General features: G+C 32.8%; 1 pseudogene; it reads right to left on the bottom strand.

The window, feature by feature from the left end:
• LOC127671747 (vomeronasal type-2 receptor 116-like) overlaps window positions 1-5,025 on the bottom strand; it is a 100,595-nt pseudogene extending 95,570 nt beyond the window's left edge.
• Between the last annotated feature and the right edge of the window lie 14,753 nt (window positions 5,026-19,778).

Genomic DNA, 19,778 nt, shown 5'->3' with positions numbered 1-19,778 from the left:
AACATATTGTGAGAGAAATGGATTGTTTGTGGAAGATACTGCAAGTTACTTGCTAGGTCCAAAAGAAGTTCACATTATGTAATTGATTAAATTCTGAAAAACGGAGATTGTAGAACTTCATTTTCCATGTAGGCCATATAATAGTTATAGTTTGAAAAGAGAACGATTCAAAATCAGCATTTCTTTCTGCATGCAAGCATGTACATGTTTCATTGGAAACCTCATTTTTTGGGCACTGAACACAATCAAAGCAACAGTCTGCTGTCTCGTTCTGATGAATTTTCCTAAATCCAGCAGTACATGGCACACTACACAAGCAGGAGGGAACCTGAGACAATATATAAATAATATATAATATGTGTGTTTATAAGAGAAAGAGTGTGTACATGTGTGTGTTTGTGTTTGTGTAGTTCATTTATACATAATATGTATAATGACCCATAAATTGATATATGGGACATTAACAGATAAGGCTGTAAATATTCCTCTGTTAACCAATATTTCTTAACAATTTCAGGCACATTAATATTTTGTATTTCCCTGAAGTCACACAGTATTTTCTACATCATGTAATATTATATATTTAACTTTCAGGATATAGCAATTAAAAACATTTCCTTCCTAAACTGATTCATCCAAAAGGATGAATCAGTTTTCTCCCATGATTTACAAATAAAAAAATCAGAATACTGAGGTGTATGGAGAAAGAAGGTAGGGTAAGTCAAGCAAAAGTAGTTTGATGAATAGGAAGTGTTGTTTAAGACTGTCTTAAAATTAATGAAGTTTAAAAAAAAACTTGAATCTCTTATTCCTTAACCCCTTCCCCTGCATTTATGAGCCTCCTGCCTCATCACTCTAGCATTTCCCTATAGTGGGGCATTGAGCCTTCTCAGGACCAAGGGGCTCTCCTCCCAGTGATGCCAGATAAGTCAATCCCCCACAGAAGAAGGGACTCTAGTAAGTGGCATAGTGGGATAACATGTGAAGTGTAAGTAAATAAAATAACCAATTATATATATATATATATATATATATATATATATATATATATATATATATACATATACATATATGTGTATATATACCTTGAATCTAGAGAAAGATTTCTGTTAATGAACACATGCAATGCTTAATTAGGCTATAAATATGTTCTCACAAAATAAGAAAATTCCATGTTATACATATAGTTAAAATTTTTCATTTTATACACACACACACACACACACACACACACCTGTAGTGTGTGGTGAATAGGCCTATGGGTGCAACTGAACATGGAATTCAGAGGCCTTTGATTGCTATGATGAGATTTACATGGAGTTGAGAGGTACCAGATTTTGGTGAGCATGGCCTTCTGAAAGAGTAGCAATTGATCCTAACCACAGAAATATTATTTCAGTGCCTCATATTTAAAAATATAGATATCTTGAAAACATTTAAAATTTGTGGTATACGCACTGGAGTTCCTCCTGTTGTCCACTCCAAATCTTCATATATGTGAAGTTGTTGCATCTGTGGGAAGCAAGGAAAATAGCTTCCTAATTTCACTTTAAATCCAAAGCCTTGTGGAAAATTCCAAATGATGAAATTATCATATTCTGCACACTGATTTTCCCTATGATTCGCCAGTTCTTCAACAGGGTTAGTAAACACCCTGGTCTTCAGCACGGAAGACATCTAAATGAGATGCACCATTAGATGCTTACATATGGGTATCACACAGGAAAAGCAAAATTGAGAATTTCCGCTAATTCCTTAAGGACGTTAACAAAGAGCTATATTGAAGTATTCTCGTGTAGTAAAATAAAATATCCTCCATCGATACTACAAATTTATATAATATTCCATGTTTGATGGTAGAATGTGCTAGAAAAATGATTAGCATATATCAAGTAACATGGTGTGTGTGCACGTGTTCATGTTAGTCAAAAATATACATTTTTGTAAATGTAGCCACATGTGTACAAATGAAGGGGAATTCTGAATGTGTGTGAAAATAAAGAATGTCTTTCGGTCTCTCATTTATAGACAATAAAAAATATGAGATAAAATGAAACTTAATAACATATATAGTCTTAATCATTTGTGATTTTGTTAATCATTGTTAATTTAAATGAGTAACTATTAGTTACAGCACATGTACTGATTCTTGAAAATGTACTCTTTAGAAAATTATTCTAGTCTAGTCATTACTTAAAGCTTTTATATTAAAACTATCAGCTCCTTTTTTAACTTTTGAAATTGTTTGATGAAATGTTGAGACATGTTTTCACGAAACTCAGGAATATCATAAAAAAATATTGTTTCCTATCAAATGTTTCCCTTGTGCATGATATTCATCCATGTGAAAAAACAATTAGGGAGTTTTGCAGTGTAAAAATCTTTCCACTGAGAGACTAATTCATAACAAATGTACATGTGTGTCTCTGGGTCCATTTAAAAGATCAAATTGATATATCTAAGCATAATGAAATGTCAGAAACTTGACCTTCTCACAGTCAGTAAATATTCCTTTGAATTCTTCTGGATTTTGAGACTCTACTTGTTGAAGAATGAGTTCATGCTAGGTGTGGGCCACAGCATACACAGCATTGTACAAATTGTAATCTTCTTCTTTCAGGGCCATGTCATATTTGTGCAGTGCTGTCCATTCCAATGTGTTGTTGAATTTAAAATGTTCCATTTTCTTTCTGTTCTTAGGGATTGAACAATTAAAATAATTCCACACCAGCATAGACTCAGAAATGTTTACTGGGTATTTGTCAGTGTCCATAGTTTGCACAAAATTCCTAAATTTAGGCATCTCACCGCTGTGGTGTGCAAAAGTGACAGTCCCATGGAAGAAATCCAGGTTGAATTTCTTTTTATTTGTGATAACATCCCATTGCGAAGTTGTGATCCAGATTCTCTGAGCACCTAAATATTCCCATCTTCTAAAGCTGACTTCTAAAGTGGAGTTCCTTTCACCATAAATGATAACAACCTTTTCTGAAGATGTCATAGTTTATCACATATAAGAGCCTTTGTCATGTATATCTGCATGGTTTCTGGGCTCACATTCACAAAAGCTAAACAGATCCCATACATTTGCATTTCTTCTATTATATCTGAAAGAACTGAATGCCCTGGTCATCATCTGACATGACCAGTCCTATCCAAGTCCATCTGAAATGAAGCATCATGGAGACCATGCCATGGAGTAAATGTGTGTCTTTGCTGGCTATCTGATGGACATCAGGAAACTGGTCATGGTCACTTAGGTTAGGACTAAATGGTCCAAAGAAAACGTAGAGTTTAGATGAGAGGATGATACATCCACATGAAGAATATGATTATTAGTATATTTGGAATTATATATAAATAATGTTCTTTACCATTCCAATCTCCTATTGAGGATAGTGTGATTATATTATAAATAGCATATATTTTCTTTCTTTTAGACTCTAAACTATTTCTGACAAGTCTCAATTTCCTTGAACACAGTTTTTGCCTGTTTATCCAGTACATATGTGATTTGATTGTTTAATTCCTTAGTGTGTGTGTGTGTGTGTGTATAAATAAATGTCCAGTGATATATATATATATATATATATATATATATATATATATAGTGATATATATCACTATATTTATACATGCAGTATGTGTGTGTGACACAGATATATATATATATATATATATATATATATATATATATATATATAGAGAGAGAGAGAGAGAGAGAGAGAGAGAGAGAGAGAGAGAAAGAGAGAGAAGTAGGACACTCATAAATGCATGCTGTCAATGTTTTCTTGTTGACATTTTTAAATGGAATTTAATGTTGTTGACTCATTCAGGGTAACACATTCTTACATTTGGTGACCAAGAATGAAATGCCAGTTTAGCAGATGTTTTCCATGATGGTCCAGTAAACTGTACATCACAAAGTTTATAGTTTGCACAGACGTAATTAGTAAAATACATGCTATTGTTTGGTTGTGAATATAGACTATCCAGAAGTCCCAATGTATCTTGAATAGAACCAACAGTGATGGTGAACATCAAAGTCATATTGGGTAAAAGGTAAGGATTCTCGTTGATCTCCTCAGTAGCAAAAAACATTACCAGATAAAACTCAAAACATCTTGCTGGTATTCTAAAACAAGGCATAGTGATGATTAAGGGAGATAGTTGAAACTTAAAATTTCATTTGCAGTAAAGATTACACTAAGAGACATGCTAAATTTTTAAATAAATTTCTTTAAATAAGCCTCATGAATGAGGGCCTCATTTAAGAACTATTTTATAATGCAAAGTATATGTATTTTCACAAATATGTATATAATGTTGTACTTATAAGCATGTATAGTAGAGCAACACATACACAAATATTTCAATGAAATAATATATGCCCAACTGTTAGAGACCCAAGTTAGATAACCATTTATGAAGGCATTTATATGTATGCACCTAGAGGAATCACTGGCAGGCAATTTAATATAGGCACTGATGCAGTCTCTTCAAAATGAACTCTTAAAAAGGAAAGGAATTGTGAATTCATGGCAGATGAAGAAACAGCTTTCAATATATGCTATCAACAAAAACTCAAAAGAGAGAATCAATACTCATTTTCCATCATTGAGAATGGAGCACAATATATTAAAGCTAAACTAAGAAATGACACATTTGAAACTGTTAAATAATTTTTGGTGTAATAGTTAATTTTCAGCAGTTTCTAAAGTTATAGGGGGAGGAACAGGACAGAACCACACAGTTTTTGTACACAGTTAAATGTTTCTAATTTAACACATTGTTGCAGTAAATAAAGTTAATGACTTACCTAAAATCAATAATTTTATTATATAAATTCTCTTCAATATGTCCCTCGATTGTCCAAAGGTAAAAACCACAATCATTTTTCAAACCTACATCATTCTGTTCAATATTCTTTATCCTCTAAAAGCAAATGGGTTCTGTCAAACAGCACAAAATGAGAGAAAACTTCAGGAGTAAAAATTAAGTAGTGAAAGCACACAGCTTCTTCATGTCTAGGCTCTCTGATGGAGCAGTTGTGAAATACGTTTCTTATGCAGACAAACATCACACAGACATTTACAACTAATTGTCTGTTTTAAGGCTGCTGCTGTCTGGAGATCCACTTAATTATATTCACTGTAGCTTTCCATTCATCCTATGTCATTCTCCCTGGATACACTGAGTAAAATCTGGCCTCAATTTCTACATCTGAGGTCCGAAAACTTTTGATCAAAACATTTCTGAAAACATGTTTTGGAGATCACGTACTCCATCCTCAGGTGCCATGATGTCATTCGTATTTCTGAAAACATGTTTTGGAGATCATTTTGTCCATCCTCAGGTGCTATGATTTCATTCATATGCATGGCATAATTCCCAAGGACAGCTTGTTCCAGAATATATGTCAACAGCCATATGTACGAACACAATAAATTTCAACAGAACTTCCATAGACAAGAATTTAGAAGGTCATTAAAGTTCCATATCATTCACACTTTTATGAGAATCATGGGACATTATGTCTTCCACTGTCTAGTGTAGGGAAGTGCAAGCTCACATAAAATATTGGACCAGGAATTGAACGTTCTCTCTGTTGTTTATATACTATTGTATGCTACTGGTTTTTACAAAATATCTTCAAACTTATTGTGTTTCCTATTATCTGGACAGCATGTCATTATTCTAAATCTAAAACTGCCTGGATTATAAAAATTCCATACCCATCCTGTTCAATATCAGTACTTGTGCAGACATTCACTGAATTATTATGCTGATGTCTTGGCTGATAATCATTTCCTGGCAGTCAGTGTCATTTGATGAAACATTTCATTGTTGATGTCTATTCACACCTCATTAAGAAGCTTGAGAGCAATTTCATACATTTTTCTCAAAGAAATGAAAAAAATTGACATGTCATGTCTGAGAGAGAATTGTCTTGCTAATGTTAGTATATACCTTATATTTTTCATCCATGGCTACTTGGTGTTTATTTTGAAACAGTCCTGTCATGGATGACATTGCAACAACACAGATGTATTTCTGTTACGCTAATTTATATAACTTGATTTTATTGCAATGAATGACACAGATTGAGCATTGAATTTGATTTATATTTTTTGAAGTACAGTATTTTAAGCCCATACTATACACACTGAATTAAGTGGAATCTTTATCTCCATTTTTGAATGGTTGCTATGTCATAGGCTTATAATAAAATCTTGCTATGAAGTTGAGTGTGCCATCTTAGTTAGTATGAATAAAATTTTGTTTCATAGTTTGGTTGAATTATGACTTTGTCAATTTGAATATTTTTCAGTACTTTTGCAGACCTGAAGATTCTGAAAATTGTGAGCCTTGATATTGTGATATTCTATACCTGTTGTATATTGGTTCGTAATACCATGTCAAATGAATTGGGAATGTGTGTGGAGGATGGCTCTACTCTGTGACTACTATGGAAATGGCATCCTGGCCTGTGGCAGTCTTTTGGAAGTAAATGGGTGCACATGAGCATTTGAAAGTATCCATATCATGCTCATTATAGCCAGGCTACAGGTCAAACTTAAAGGTCCTTCAATAAACTTGAATTTGCTTTTGCCAAGACTGACTTGTGAGACTCCATCTTGTTTTCTACGGAGAAATCTTCCATATACTTGGAAAACAAATAATTTCTTGATTCTTATTTCTTTCTGCCTTAAGCCCATATTATTGGCATGGTGTAAAGAAGGCACACCAAACACAACTGTATCCTTCCTGATTATCAAGGGAGACTTTGTTGTTTTTTCTTTTTCCTTTAAGTTATACCTTTGCATTGCAATTTTATGATATACCCTACAGTGCTGTATGTGCATGTAAAATAAAATGTTCTTCTATGTCTCACAAAATATTTCTTAGCTTCTGTTCAGTTTATCGTTCATTCATTTCTTTTGGAATCCAATTGGATTTAACAGATATATATAGAACTTTTCATCCCAATGCAAAAGAATATACCTTTTCCTCAGTACCTCATGGTACCTTCTCCAAAATCGATCATATAGTTGGTCACAAGACAGACCTCAACAAATATAAGAAGATTGAAATAATCCCATGCCTCCTATCAGATCACTATGGAGTAAAAGTGGTATTTAATAACGATAAAAACAACAGAAAACCCACATATACATGGAAACTGAACAATACTCTACTCAATGATAACTTGGTAAAGGAAGAAATAAAGAAAGAAATCAAATATTTTTTTATAATTTAACGAAATTGAAGGCACAACATAGACAAATCTATGGGACACAATGAAAGCAGTGCTAAGGGGAAAATTCATAGCTTTGAGTGCCTCCAAAAAGAAATTCGAGACAGCATGCACTAGAAGATTAACTGAACAACTGGAAGCCCTGGAACAAAAGGAAGCTAATTCACCCAGGAGGAGAAGAAGACAGGAAATCATCAAACTCACAGCTGAAATCAATCAAGTAGAAACCAAGAGAACCATAAAAAGAATTAAAAAAAACCAGGAGCTGGTTCTTTGATAAAATCAACAAGATAGATAAACCCTTAGCCAGACTAACCAAAGGGCACAGAGAAAGTATCCAAATTAACAAAATTAGAAATGAAAAGGGAGATATTACAACAGAAACTAAGGAAATTCAAAAAATCATCAGATCCTACTACAAAAGCCTGTACTCAACACAACTGGAGAATCTGGAGGAAATGGACAACTTCTTAGACAGATACCAAATACCAAAATTAAACAAGGATCAAATAGATCATCTAAACAGACCCATAACCCCTAAAGAAATAGAAGGCATCATAGAAAGCCTTCCAACCAAAAAAAGCACAGGACCAGATGACTTCAGTGCAGAATTCTATCAGACCTTCAAAGAAGACTTAACACCAATACTCTTCAAACTATTCCACCAAATAGAAACAGAAGGAACACTACCCAACTCCTTCTATGAAGCTACAATTACGCTGATACCAAAACCACACAAAGATCCAACTAAGAAAGAGAATTTCAGGCCAATTTCCCTTGTGAATATCGATGAAAAATACTCAAAATTCTTGCCCACCGAATCCAAGAACACATCAAAATGATCATCCACCAGGATCAAGTGGGCTTCATTCCAGGGATGCAGGGATGGTTCAATATAAGGAAATCCATCAATGCAATCCACTACATAAACAAACTCAAAGAAAAAAACCACATGATCATTTAATTAGATGCTGAAAAGTCATTTGACAAAATTCAGCATCCTTTCATGCTAAAAGTCTTGGAAAGAACAGGAATTCAAGGCCTATATCTAAAGATAGTAAATGCAATATACAGCAAACCGGTAGCCAGCATCAAACTAAATGGAGAGAAACTTGAAGCAATCCCACTAAAATCAGGGACTAGACAAGGCTGCCTCCTCTCTCCATATCTTTTCAATATAGTTCTTGAAGTCCTAGCTAGAGCAATTAGACAACATAAGGAGGTCAAAGGGATACAAATTGGAAAGGAAGGAATCAGATATCTGATTCCATGTTGTGCTATGTGGAACATGAGATAGCCTCTATCCCATGTCCATTTCATAGAATAATGTTCAAAATATTGGTGTTGTATTTTCATTAAATGTTTGATATAATTTATTCATAAAACCTTCTTGTTCTGTTTGTCTCCAATTAATACAAACTAATCTTTCATTCTTCAATCACTTGAAACAAGGTTTGATATGGCACAGAAATATGATTTATTTAAAGCATTGAATAAGTTTTAAGTATTTGCACTCATCAGTATACATGGATGGAAAGACTTCATCTTTACAAATGGGATATTCAATAGCGAATATCTTATTGATTAACCACAGATATTTGAAAGGGAATGTGATGTCCATTGTACATTCAGGCACCAATAAACCTAACTTCACTTTCTTCACTAAAAAGAACATCTCAGTATATTATAATTACCATGATTTATGTACAAACTTCAATTTAATCTAATGAAACTAGATATAGCTACTTATAAATAGGATTTTTAACATAATGCATCATAATTGACATGAAATATTACTTCAGAACACTTAAAATACATAGCCGTGCAATCTTGCAGATGACAATTCTTCCAAGTTGTACCCTTAGAACATTTAAATCATAAAACTCAGCTTATAATACAGTGTCCTATATTTTATTCCATGCTTCATTGCCCTATATACCGAACCATACTAACATGGAATGCCAAAAAGAATTTCAATATTCTATAAAATTTTACCACTGAAGGACTTCTACAGTCTGAACTTAAGGAAGCAGGGTGTACCTCCCATATCTAACATGCTACCTGTCTAACAGGTGGTCTTCCATATCTACAAGCATAGTTCAGACTTCTCCTGAATACCCACGCCATTTTGTACACCCCCCCCCCAGAGACCAGAACCTGTGGTATCTATGAAGCTCTTCATGAGCCATGTTGTCCTTACAGTTGCACCTTCAATTGAAACCATGGCAGATCAATATGTCTACCACAGACCCCAAATTAAACCTGGCTTTCAAGAGGTCTGCACTAATCAGAGGCATGGGGATGCATGATGGTTGCACTAAGCATGGCTACAGAAGGCCAGACCTAAGCAGAAACAGCACTGCCTGGCTGAAAAGTGTCCTGGTCCAGTCTGCGGGCCCAGGCAAGTTAATATCAGAAATGACCAGGTGGTGAAAGAAAAATGCAAGAGCATAACCAACAGAAGTCAATGTTATTTGGCATTATCATATCACTGTTCTCCTACCCTGGATACCCAAGCACACATGACGAACAAGATTCAGACCTAAAATATCACCTCATGAGGATGACCAATGTCTTTAATGAGTATAAAAATGATCCCCTTAATGAAATACAGAAAGCCAGAGAAAAACAAGTAGAAGACCTTAGAGATGAAAAAATAAATCACTTGAAGAATTGGAAGAAAATACAATTTAAAAGGTGATAGAATGGAACAAACGAGACTAAGACTTAAAAACTCTGAAACAATAGAGAAATCAAAAATCTCTTCTGCACATTCATCAGAATCCAGATGCACACAGGTAAGCTTCCCTTGCCCTACCCATCTTCCCTGATCTCTGAGCCCCCTGAATCAAGCCAAGTTTCACTCAGCAGTCTGAAAGCTCAGGAAGATATCCATTCTCCTGCCACCTCTGCACACACCTTCATCTGAAAGATAAATAACTGGAGGTCTGAAAATAGACAAATTAGTCATATCCATCAGATGACTGCCACACCAGGATCAGCAAGGCGCATGCCCTCCCAACACCCACTACAATAAGAACTTTTATGGACCAAAATTTTCAGGATACCCTTGAAACAACACAATCAGCAAAAGATATGAATACATAATTCCTCCTAAGTAGGCCTACACAATTTCATCAAGCCTGGAATATCCTGAAATAAAGAAAAATGACTATAATATAACCTTGTAAAGATGATAGTGGCCATTATATAGAAAAAGTATCAAAATTGAAGATTATCATGGAAAATAACAACGATAAAATGGTAGACTTAGATATATTTCTAAACTAAATAAATTTATTTTGTATGTTTACTATTTTAGCCTTATTATTTTCCAACAAATTCTTCAATTTTAAAATTTTTCTATATATATCTTCAAATTTATCAAAAATATTTTGGATAAAAATTAATTTAAGTTTTATGAGAAAATGTTCCTATTTCCTTTTTCATTATTTTAGAAATGATTTTTATGTCTAAAATTGTATCTGTATTATTTTACATGAAAAGCTTCAATTTTAATAATGCATCTATGTATTCAGTTTTATCACAAGTATTTTCCATCCAATTCTCCAATTTTATCACAAAATTTTTCTATTTGCTTGGTCAATTAGTAAAGAAATATTTTCTATTTTTACCATTTTATCATTATTATTTTCCATCAAATTCTTCAAATTTACATTATTTTTCTTTACCTTTCTTCAGTATTTCAGAAATGTATTCAATGTCAAGCATCAATTTTATCAGAAAATATTTCTATTTCCCACCTCAATTTGTTCAGAAATATTTGATATGTCTACCATATTATCTATATGGTGTTACAAAAAATCTTCCATTTTAACAATATTTTTAATATTTCTTTAATTTTATCAGAAATATTTTCCATCAAATCCTTCCACATTATTAGAAAAAAAAATTATGTACTTGGTAAATTAGTAAAGATACATTTTTATCTTTTCTATTTTACCATTATTATTTTCCAAAAACATCTTATTTTTTAACAATATTTCTATATATTTCCAAAATCTTACACATAATAATTTCCTTAAAATCTTCAATTTTATCAGGATATATTTTTAATTAACTCTTTAAGCAGTATAGAATTCCTTTCTATGTCTACCCTGTTATTTGTATTATTTTGCGTGGAAATCTCCAATTTGAACACTTCTTCTATTTATTTGTTCTATTTTATCAGAAATATTTTACATCAAAATCTCCAATTTTATCAGAAATAATTTCTATGCTATTGGTCAATTAGTAAAGAAATATTTTCTATATTTACAATTTTGCAACTATTATTTTCCATCAAATTCCACATGCTTAATATATTTTTCTATATATTTCTCCAGTTCAGAAATACCATGTAAATCTTCAAATTTATCATAAAACATTTCTATTTACCAAGACAATTTGTTTAGACATGTTAATATGTCTATAATTCTATCTGTTTTATTTGCATGTAGGTTTTCAAATTTAACACATTTGTCTATACTTCAATTTTATTAGAAATATTTTCCATCAAAACCTTCCATTTATCAGAATATATTTTATGTGCTTGGTCAATTAGTAAAGATTTATTTTTTATGTTTACTATTTTACCATTATCATTTTCCAACAACTTCAATTTTAACTCTATTTCCTATTTCTTCTATTTCTAAGTAATATGCTCATTAAAATATTCAATATTAACATACTTTTGTATATTCCTTAAATATTTTCAGCAATATATTCAAAGAATATCTTTAATTTTATCAGTAAATGTTTCTACTTAACTCTTTAATTCGTTTAGAAATGTTTTCAATATCTATCATTTTATCTGTATTTTTTCCATGAAAATCTTCATTTCAACAAATGTTACTATAGTTCTTCATTTTTATCAGAAATATTTTCCTTCACAACCTTAAATTTTATCAGAAAATTATTTGATGTGCTTGGTCATTTAGCAAAGATAAATTTGATATGCTTAATTTTTACCATTATTATTTTGCAACAAATGCTATTATTTTAACACATTTATATATATTTATATATCAATTTCATTAGTATATTCCATCAAAATCTCCAATTTTACCAAAAAATTTTTCTATCCACTTTGTCAATTACAAAAGAGATATTTTCTATGTTTTCCATTTTACCATTATTATTTTCTATAAAATTATTCAGCTTTACTACATTTCTGTAGACACAATTTTTATTACTTCAATTTCATCAGAAATATTTTAAGCCAGGTGGTGGTGGCATACACTTGTAATTCCAGCACTCTGGGAGGCAGAGGTAGGTGGATTTCTGAGTTTGAGTCCAGCCTTTTCTACAGAGTGAGTTCCAGGACAGCCAGGGCTATACAGAGAAACCCTGTCTCAAAAAAACCAAAAAAGAAATATTTTAGATAAAAATTTTCAATTTTATCAGACAATGTTTCTACATACCACATCATTAAGTTTAGAAATGTGCAATATGTCTACCATTTTATCTGTATTAATTTCCATGACAATCTTCAATTTTAACACCTTTTTTCTATACTTCTTCAATTTTATCAGAAATGTTTTCCATCAATATCCTCTATTTTATTATCAAATATTTCTTTGTGATTGGTCAATTAGTAAGGATATATTTTGTACGTTTACAATTTCACCATTATGAATTTACAAGAAATTCTTCAATTTTAACACTTTTTCCAATGTTTCTTCAATTTTATCAAGCAATGTTTCTACTGACCACTTCATTTATTTCAGAAATGCTTAATATATCTACCATTTTATCTGTATTATTATCAATGAAAATCTTCTATTTAAGATATTTTTGTATGTATGTTTTAATTTTATCAGAAATATGTTCTATGTAAGTTTTCCATTTTATGAAAAAAATGTTTCTATTTATTTAAATAGTTTAGAAACTTTTTTCTGTGTACTATTTTATCTATATTATTTTCCATTAAATTCTTCAATTTTAGTACATTTTCTATAGTTCTTACTTGTAATAGAAATATTTTCCTTCAAAACCTTCAATATTATTACAATTTTTCTACTTGCTTTGTCAAATCATTTAAAATATAAATAAAGAACATACCCAATATAAATAATTAAAAAGAAATACTTTCCTTCAAGATCTAATTATTATATTTTTTCTATATGCTTGGCCAATTAGAAAATATATTTTGTATTTTTACTTTTTTACTATTATTGTTTTCCATCAAATTCTACCATTTTAATGATTGTTGCTATAACTTTCTCTAATTTTATCAATATTTTCTATGAAATTCTTCAATTTTATCAGAAAATGATTCTATTTACCACATTAATTAGTTTAGAAATGGTTAGTATGTCTACCATACCTATATGGTATGGTACTATCTGTAACACATACTATCTGTAAAATTTTCCTTGAAAATCTTTTTTTTTAAAAGATTTATTTATTTATTATATGTAAGTACACTGTAGCTGTCTTCAGACACACCAGAAGAGAGCGTCAGATCTCATTACAGATGGTTGTGAGCCACCATGTGGTTGCTGGGATTTGAACTCAGGACCTTTTGAAGAGCAGTCAGTGTTCTTAACTGCTGAGCCATCTCTCCAGCCCCTTAAAATGATCTAGCATTTTTTGTTTTGTTTTGTTTTGGTTGTTTTTTGTTTTTTCAAGACAGGGTTTCTCTAGCTCTGGCTTTCCTGGAACTCACTCTGTAGACTAGGCTGGCCTCGAACTCAGAAATCCGCCTGCCTCTGCCTCCCAAGTGCTGGGATTAAAGGTGTGTGCCACCACTGCCTTCCTTGAAAATCTTTAATCCTTTCATTTTTGTATATATTTTCTTCAAATATATTGGAAATATTTCGTTATCTTCCAGTTCCAAATACACTAAAATGTAGTGGTGAAGGCTGCATGACACTGTCATTTCCAATGAGTTATATAGGTGTTTTCTTCATTCTTGGGATGTTCTTGTCACTTTGTAGGGAGCAACATATTGTCTTGTCAGGAGTCTAGTTTTTTTTGGGGGATTTCTCATTGGACCCCGTAGATCAACAACTCAATGTAACCAAACCCTGATACAGGTATTGTGATTTGATGGTAAGAGATGGTCAGTTGGAACTCCATCTCCCCTATTATTTGGACATTTCGTTTATATGCCATCACATATGGATAAATATTAGGATGGTTCTACAATGTCATGCTTCTATATTATCACTCTAATGCACCTTAGCCTTTGCTGAGTCACCTTATATTCTCCCCTACAATCTCCTTTTCCTCCTTCATTAATCTCCTAGCATTATGGCTTTGAAATACAGTCTAGACTAAAAATTCAAGAAATGAGGAGTGGTGAAATATAATTGTATACTGCAAATGACATGTATGAGTCTAAAATGTGTCCTTCAACTCCATCATCGCCAATTCAAGTGTTTTATTAGAAATATCAAGCATGTTATTTCCCCATGACAGTATGGTAACTTAGTAACTTAATACATTTTTTCTCTAGTCTACCATTTCTTAGTGTTCAGATATTAAAAAAATTAACTTCAGCTATAAACCTATCATGTGTGGCCATTGGCAATATGTAATTTGTGTTCTTTGAACTTCTGTGTTTCTTTAATAGAGGGATTCATTTTGTTCACTTAATAAATTTTGCTTTATTTTAAAAAAGAAAACAATTCTGCTTAACTCTTTAATTAATTTAGAATTTTTTCTTTTATTTAAAGATTTATTAATTATTATATGTAAGTACACTGTAGTTGTCTTCAGACACTCCAGAAGAGGGTGTCAGGTATTGTTACAGATGGCTGTGAGCCACCATGTAGTTGTTGGAATTTGAACTCAGGACCTTTGGAAGAGAAGTCGGTGCTCTTAACCGCTGATACATCTCTCCAGCCCAAATCTTTTTTTTTCTATTTCTACCATTGTATCTATATTATTTTCTATGAAAATCTATTTTAATACTTTTTTATAGTTCTTTAATTTTATCAGACATTTTGCATAAAAACCTTCAAAGTTATCAGAAAATCTTTCTATGCTTGGTCATTTTTAAAAGTAATTCTTCAATATTTGCTTTTTAACTATATTATTTTCTAACAAATTCTTCTATTTCAACTTTCAATATATTTCTCCAATTTTGTCAAAAATAAAATTTTTCCTTGAACATTTTCAATTTTATCAGAAAATGTTTCTACTTCCTTTTCAATTATTTTACAATTTTTTTAAGTCAACCATTTTATCAGTATTCTTTTCCATGAAAATATTCTATCTAAATATTTTACTTTATATTCAAATTATATATTTGAATATATAATTATTCAAATATTTATATTTGAATATCTTATTATCTTATTATTTATTATTATAAATCTAAGAATTTATAAATTATAAAATCTTCAATTTTATCAGAAATATATTCCATCAAAATCTACAATTTTATCATGAAGATTTTCTATTTGCTTGGTCAATTATTAAACATATATTTCCTATGTTTACTATTTTACCTTCATTATTTTCCAACACATTTTTCAATTTTAACCTGTTTTTGTATATATTCCTCAATTTTATCAAAAATAGTATCCATGTAAATCATAAATTTTATCAGAAATTGTTCTTCTTACCACTTCAGTAATTATATAAATATTGCATTTTCTCTACCATCTTTTTCTGTATTATATTCCATGAAATCTTTAATTCAACATTTTTATATATATTTCTTCAATTTTATCATATATCAATATCTTCAATTTCATTAAAATACGATTTTATATGCTTCTATGTGCTTGGTGAATTAATTAAGATATAGTTTCTAAGTTTTCTATTTTACCATTATTATTTACCAACAAATTCCTCTATTTTAACACATTTTTCTATATATTTCTTCAATATTGTATGAAATATTTTCCATATAAACCTTCAATTTTATCAGAAAATGTTTCTAGTTACCTCTTTATTTAATTTAGAAATGTTTTCTATGTCCTCCATATTATCTATATTATTTTCCAGGAATATCTTCAATTTTAACACATTTTTCTATATATTTCTTCAATTTTATCAGAAATACTTTTGATGAAAATCTACAATCTTAACAGAAAATATTCCTACTTAACACTTCAATTAGTTTAGAAATGTTTAATATATCTACCATTTTATCTTTATTATTTTCCATGAAAATATTCAATTTTAAAACATATTTATACATATTTCTAAGGCTAAGAGACAGACATGAGCTGTTTGGGACATGTAGAATTTGATATTCCTAGACAGATGTGGACGAACATACTGTGGGGAGTGTCTATCTCACAGCCTGAAATACAGAGCATGGAACACAGAGAATATACTATATCCTTTGTTTTCATCTCTCCGTCAGAGTGTAAGATCTGAGTAATCTTGTTTTCCTGATCCCTGTCCGCAGGCATCATCTGTAAGCAAGACCGTCCTGAGAACGTTCCTCCCGTCCTGAATCTCCACATTCTGAAGGTGTCCCTGGAACTGCCTTCTAACAAATTCATGCGGCCAAAGCCTAGGAAGAAAGTGGACATCTCAAGTCTTCTGCTGCCAACTTGATGGACTGGCTCTTCTCTCCATCCTCTCCGAGTTCTCCACAGTTAACACATTTGGAAATAAAGCACAGCACTTCCCCATTGTTCTGACACTGACAAATCTCAGTGGCTGAGAGCTCTGGCTTTTGAAAGGGAGGTGATCAACATGTGTGTCCCATGTCACTATAAACCAGCAAGGAAGATGTGGTCCTGGGAAAGGCACAGTGAGTCATGGAACAGTGATGTGAAAATTCCTGGAGTAGGCATCTGTGAGTGTGGCTTCCAAGTAATGGATAAACATACTTGTTTGTTCTGTGTTTTCTTTTTTCTGTTTTTTCTTTTCTAGTTTGTCCTTTCTTTGTCAGGGTCAGCTCAAAAAAGGTGAGGTGATTAAAGGGAGAGATTACAATATCTTCTGCTCAGATTCTCAGGATGTTGACCTTTGAAAAGCCCTGGGTTGCCAGGAACTGTCTGGGGTCCCATTAGATCCCTTCCTCTACATTTTACTCTCTGGCTTACACTCAATCGCAGCAGTAAGTCAGTGACACTCCATGAATTATGAAACATTTGTCAAGGAACTGACTTAGCTTGGAGAGAGATCCTAAGGAAGAGGTGTCTGATAGTAGAAAAACAAATGCCTAGAATTGTGGGGTAAGCTGGTGGCTTATGTTCTGCTCAAGAAAGCTTTACCACTACCACGTGATTTCTCTTTCTTCTGTTGTCTTTATCTCTGATCAGTTTTCTTTGAAGATCTCCAGGCAGCTCTTTCTCTCTATGGGCTGCCTGTGACAGTTTTCCAAGCAGTTCTCTCTTGCTATTCTGAAAACTTTATCTTGACAGTTTTTTTCTTGCAGCTCATAGGCCCAGTCCCTTATTTTACATATAAATGTAGTAAACTACTCCTTCTCTCTTTTTGATTATCCTACAAATCAGCATCCTGTGACCCTCACTCATTGCTTCTTAGGAGACAACAATCATACATTTCCCTTCAACTCTGCAAAATAATTTAGAGGTCAGCTGGCTCCTATTAAGCACAACTAATAAGCAAGCTGTGGATACCCTTTCTAGAAATTAGAACATTTTTTTAATTGAATACATTCTTCATTTATCTTTTAAATGTTATGCCCTTGTTTTCCCTCTTTCAGAAAGCCCCCAACACATCCTCCTTCTCCCTGCCTCCAAGAAGATGCCCATCTTACAGCCCTCTTCCTGATTTACCATCCCCATGATTGCCCACACTGGGACATTCAATGAGCCTTCATAGGACAACAGACCTCTCCTCCCACTGATGCCCAAGAGGGCATTCCTACATACCAAATTCATCTGGAACCATGTGTACCCCTTGGTTGATGGCTGAGTCACTGGGAGCCCTAAAGGTTCTGGTTAGTCAACACAACTTTATCCCATGAGGCTGCAAACCCCTTCACCTCCTTCATGGGATTGCTTGTTGAAATGTCATGGGTAGGATGCCAAATTTGGAGATCCCTGGATTCTCTTGAATCTTCTACAAGTTCTTCCCCCAGAATTTACCACTTATGAGTAAGATCCACCTGCTGTTAATATTGTAGATCTGTTAAAGGCATCTCATGCATTGGGTAGCACTCCCATATTAAGTAAAGATAGAGAAGATTAGATTTGATGTTGTAAAAAACTTACAAAGCTTAGGAAATACTGACAATAAGTAGCATTTAGCTAATGGAGGACTGCCTCAAAACCACCCCAATGATAGTGTGCTAAGCAGATCAGTTAGAGACCAGGATGCTAGGATTCTCATGTTTGTTCAGCATGTTTGTCTAGAAATCTTTCTTCAAACCATAACACATGAGGGAACTGTAATGTACAGGGCCTTCATGAAATTTTATATACTCAGAACCCACCTCTGTCCACCATATGGGGCTGTGATTTTCACTCCTAAGTCCACTGTAGGCTTGGTCAGTAATGTTCTTTAGATAAGGTCTATTCTATTCTCCTAGTGTCGCATTGTTTATGAGATCCCTCCACCCCCAATTTGCTGCATTGTAGTTTTTGCTGGTTTCATAGAGGTCTCCCATTTCTTTCCATTTTTTCTCTGTAAGTAATATACAAGATGTGAGTCTTAAGAGCTTTATACAGCATAAGATATGGCTTCTGCAAGACCTTACCTCTACAACTTTTATACATTCTGCCTTCTACATTTTCTATTATTCATTATTTGGGACTTTGGACTTAGGAGCCTGTTGCTGAAGAATGACCCTAGAGCACTGTGTACTAAATTAATTTCAGGAATATTTTTACTGTATAAAACCCCTATCTACCTAATTGGCTAGAATTGTGGTCTTCTGTCCCTTTTGAAGTAATCTTTAATTGTGTCTAGAGTGATTCTCCCTGGGGATCCATGTTAATTTTTAAGACAGCTGTGCCTTCAGCCTTTAGACAAATGTTTCCAAAAAAAAAGGGGGGGGGGGATATTGACTCAGGTCACCTTGATGCCAGTCTGTTGTTCCAAAGGGAAATGGCCTTGTTTTCTTCTTGATTAAAATTCTGAAATTCTTTAGTTATAAAGCCGCACCAAAAGAGAGTTTCAAAATTACCAATTGGAGTTTTGCAGTGAACTGCCCATTACAGCAACAGGAAAAGTATTTGCATGTGACGCATGGCTTCTTCCTTCAGTCTAGAACATGAGGAAGAAGTTAGTGTGGACAATACACAGTGACACATGATAGGCGACAGCTACATCACAGATCAATGTTTAAGGAACTCAGTTGCAGGGAACACAATTATGAAGAAAGCACTGACAGAAGCTGAGTGGGTGATTTCCCATTTTCCCATATTGTATTAATTCATGTATGTGAATGAAAACAGACCAGATTGTGGGGGTGTACAATTTGGGTGGATTACCTTGAGCCAGTGCATATTGAGTTACAAATTAGGGGGTTCTCCTGCAGAGATATTGGGAATGCTCACTGATATAGTTAAGTCAGCTCAGAAATTTGTGAAACAAACCATTGGCTGTGCTGGGATTGTCTGCAGTAACATTTCCCATG

The sequence above is a fragment of the Apodemus sylvaticus genome, chromosome 21, assembly GCF_947179515.1.
Source record: "Apodemus sylvaticus chromosome 21, mApoSyl1.1, whole genome shotgun sequence".
NCBI classification, from domain to species: domain Eukaryota; kingdom Metazoa; phylum Chordata; class Mammalia; order Rodentia; family Muridae; genus Apodemus; species Apodemus sylvaticus.
Note: the sequence above shows the minus strand (reverse complement) of the source record. Positions and strands in the feature narration are given on the sequence as shown.